Source organism: Ovis aries, chromosome 5, assembly GCF_016772045.2.
Source record: "Ovis aries strain OAR_USU_Benz2616 breed Rambouillet chromosome 5, ARS-UI_Ramb_v3.0, whole genome shotgun sequence".
Taxonomy (NCBI): Eukaryota; Metazoa; Chordata; class Mammalia; order Artiodactyla; family Bovidae; genus Ovis; species Ovis aries.
Window position 1 is genome coordinate 88,692,117 of NC_056058.1, and position 3,537 is coordinate 88,695,653.

At 35.5% G+C, this 3,537-nt stretch overlaps 1 non-coding gene across 1 annotated transcript; it reads left to right on the plus strand.

The window, feature by feature from the left end:
• Positions 1 to 2,693: 2,693 nt before the first annotated feature.
• Positions 2,694 to 2,765, plus strand: TRNAC-ACA (transfer RNA cysteine (anticodon ACA)). The gene has a single exon. It is a non-coding gene; the product is annotated as a tRNA-Cys (tRNA).
• Positions 2,766 to 3,537: the final 772 nt, after the last annotated feature.

Consider the following 3,537-nt stretch of genomic DNA (forward strand, 5'->3'; position numbering starts at 1 on the left):
CTATGTGAAGGCAAGGGAATGAGCTAAGGAGTCTTTTGAGAATTGCTTCTGCCCAGTGATGCTAAGGTTGAATGACATTGTGGTGTGATTTACAAGCGCAATAAAAACATTGTAATTGCTTATTATCTTTGTTATTTTAAGTGGCTTTCAGTGAAAAAGATTATACTAACTAAATAATCTGGAATTTCTAAAATTGTTTTACTTTCTTTGAACTTTAGCAACCCTATTTTAATTATTTAAAATAGGATTGAAACTCTTGAACTCTTGAAACTCTGAAACTCTTGAACTCATTCAGCCAACAACCATTAGCTTTTGAGTGTAAACTAGGATCCATTTTCCCCAGTAGAATAGAGAATAGAGTAATTGTGTGCTCAGTGGAGTCTGACTCTTGTAACACTTTGGACTATCGTCCTCCAGGCTCTTCTATCCATGGAATTTTTCAGGCAAGGATACTGGAGTGGATAGCCATTTCCTTCTCCAAGTGATCTTCCCAATCCAGGGATCTAACCCATATCTCTTGGATCTCTTGTACTGGCAGGCAGATTCTTTGCCATAGCACCATTGGGGATTTACCCAATACTAGTTCTAATAATTATATTCTTAAAGAATCATATTAAGATTTAGATATGTTGAAGAAAGGGTCTCCCTCAGAAAAAAGGGAGCATTTTTGAAAAGAAACACATTAAGAGCATCTTTGAAAAGCTCGTATCATTCAGCAACTGCAAGTTTAGTGGAAGAATCATCTATAAGCTTCTGAAATTCCGTCATCCTCAGTGTGATTATGTATCATCAGAGAGAGATTTGTACAAGATCTTGCTAAGAGAGAGTCTTTATTGGAGGCTTCTAGAGACTCTTCTAGCCTGATTAAATGTGTTAAGTCTTAACTGTGGTTGAATACTCCTAATCTTAGCCACAAGTGGGTGACCATGACATACCAGCAAGTTCTTGTGTCTTTTGAATCATCAAGGGACATTTGAAATACTGTTTCTCTTGCCACTCTCTTTTTAGGAAGAAGGAAATACAATCTTTACCAATTAGCCCCAGAGAAGTTTCATCACTGGTTCATTGCATATTTCCCCACTGTTTTATTTTATTAGAAGTGATGTTCCTTACATAGTAAAACTGTCATTATATTATATGTAGGTTGAAGACAACCATCAAAATAACTTGGCTCTATTACATTTCAAGTACTTAGTGACTGCATAATGAAAGGCAAGGGGAATTTTAGAAAAAATTAAAAACACACCCAAACCGATATTGGCTACAGAATGATACTCTCATGAACTATGCCAAAATGCTGAATTAGGGGAAAAATATTAATGATTATCCAGGTTATTAAAACTATTAAAATTGCAACGAATCAGTTTCAGAGTCTGAGTTACTGCCAAAATGGGTACGATGCCAGGAAAAGTATGCTTCTTAAAAATTCTTATGGTAGGAATTGAGCATTATGGAGTGAATAGAGGCATTATATTTTAGGGGTAGAGTCTCCAGCTTTGGTAGGCAGCATAATTGTTGGATGAGTTCATAAAAATTAAATATTTGAGCTTCACCTCCTCCCTGCCTTTTAAAAATGAAAATCCTTGTGTAATTATAATGCAGGTGGTATACAAAGCATGGGACGGCTTTAGTATTTATTGAAAGTAAATTTTCTGGCAGTTTAGATAAACCTCAGTATCATAATATCAATCAAAAACATCCAGGACCATTTCAGTACATTATTACACAAGTATTGAAAGTGAGGCCCTTCTGAGTACATCATTATTATTTTTCTACCTATTTTTTGTTGTAACATTCATAATATTGTGGATATTTTGCTTTGTTGGGCATGTGGTTATAATTTCTTTGACTTATTTGCTAATTTTTATATTGTAAAATAAAGGAGGAATTATTAATTTTTTAAAAATCATCAAATGGGTCCCTCTTTCTAAGCCTGTAATTTCCCCCTTATTTTCCTCTGCACCTTTAACATAAGAATGGCCTTCCTTATCAAAACTCTGCTGAGGATTCTCCTCTCTGTTTCCTGTGACCTTCGCCCCTTTATTTCTTTATGTATGGAATCAGGCACAGCTTTATTTTCTTCATCTTCGTTGAAATATCTTGAAACTCATTCCAGCAGGGTCTGTTGAACTTTTCCTCCATACTTGTTTCCTTTCAGAAACGTGTAGGTAAGGATTACAGAGATATGGTAGGCTCTTGCCTTTATTTAGGTCACATATCAGTGAAGTCCAGAAATGCAAAGCTGAGGGGCAAAGGGTAACAGCTATGCTTAAAAAGCATTTGGACTACCAGGAAGCTCAGTGGAAGTGGCATCATAGGGTTAGTCAAGGAAGTGGAAACCAGAGGAGGTTGATTAGGATAGGGGGCATCTCTTAAGAAGGAAAACGATAGAAAGTGAAAATGTTCACCCTGAAGAAAGGAAAGCTAATGAGTACATAAAGAGCTACTTTTACATATTTTATTAACTTTATGTAGAAGATGTTTTAATCTATTTTTCTGCTAAAAGAGATTAATAACTGGAAGCATGGGGTAGAAGTTTTAGGTGAAATAATTCTAATCCAATATAAGAGAGATCTTTCTTGAAAGAGTAATTTCAATGTTGTGGTAAGTGCCCCACTCTTGGAAATTGTAACACATTGTTTAGATTACTTGCAGTACACAATGTTTTAAAGGGAATTATCATTTACTTAACTTCCCTGGTGGCTCAGATGGTAAAGCATCTGCCTACAATGCAGGAGACCTGGGTTCGATCCCTGGGTGGGGAAGATCCCCTGGAGAAGGAAATGGCAACCCACTCCAGTACTCTTGCCTGGAAAATCCCATGGACCAAGGAGCCTGGTAGGCTACAGTCCATGGGGTTGCAAAGAGTCGAACACGACTGAGCGACTTCACTTTCACTTTATCATTTAATTAGAGGCTGGACTATATGGCTTATAATAACCCCTTCAATTCTTAGATTTTGTGAATCCAGGAGGAACAGTAGAGACGTCGTTATATCTTAATAAAAAAAATTCCAATCACCCCATTAGCAGTCTGCCTGCCCCCCCAACCCCCCAAAATCCAACTTGACTAAATCATTTACAAGACGACTCAGGTTAACCCCTGTAATTTAATGTAATATGAATAATTCATGCTGCTGTAGACTGTAAAAGATAGAGAATAAACAATGACAAGATACATAGCTTTGATTGAGATGTCACAACTATAGGATAATAAACTGTATGGTAAATATAAATTATTTTTAAACATTTAATTATTATAAACATATATCTTCCTTCAAATACACATGCATTTATTCATGGTAGGCTTGAAAAATTCTGTTACTTCAATTTACCAAAATTATTAACACAGATGACATGGTAGTATTAAAAGAAATTATATAAACTAATTTAAAGTTCAAATTGGTTGGTATAATTTTTTTACAAGAATCAACTGGGTTGGATGTTTTTACACTACTCTGACCATAAAGCATATATTCCTTTTCTGTTGTGTTCAAGTTTTGTATTTGGTGGAAACATTTATTATACTAGTGGGAAT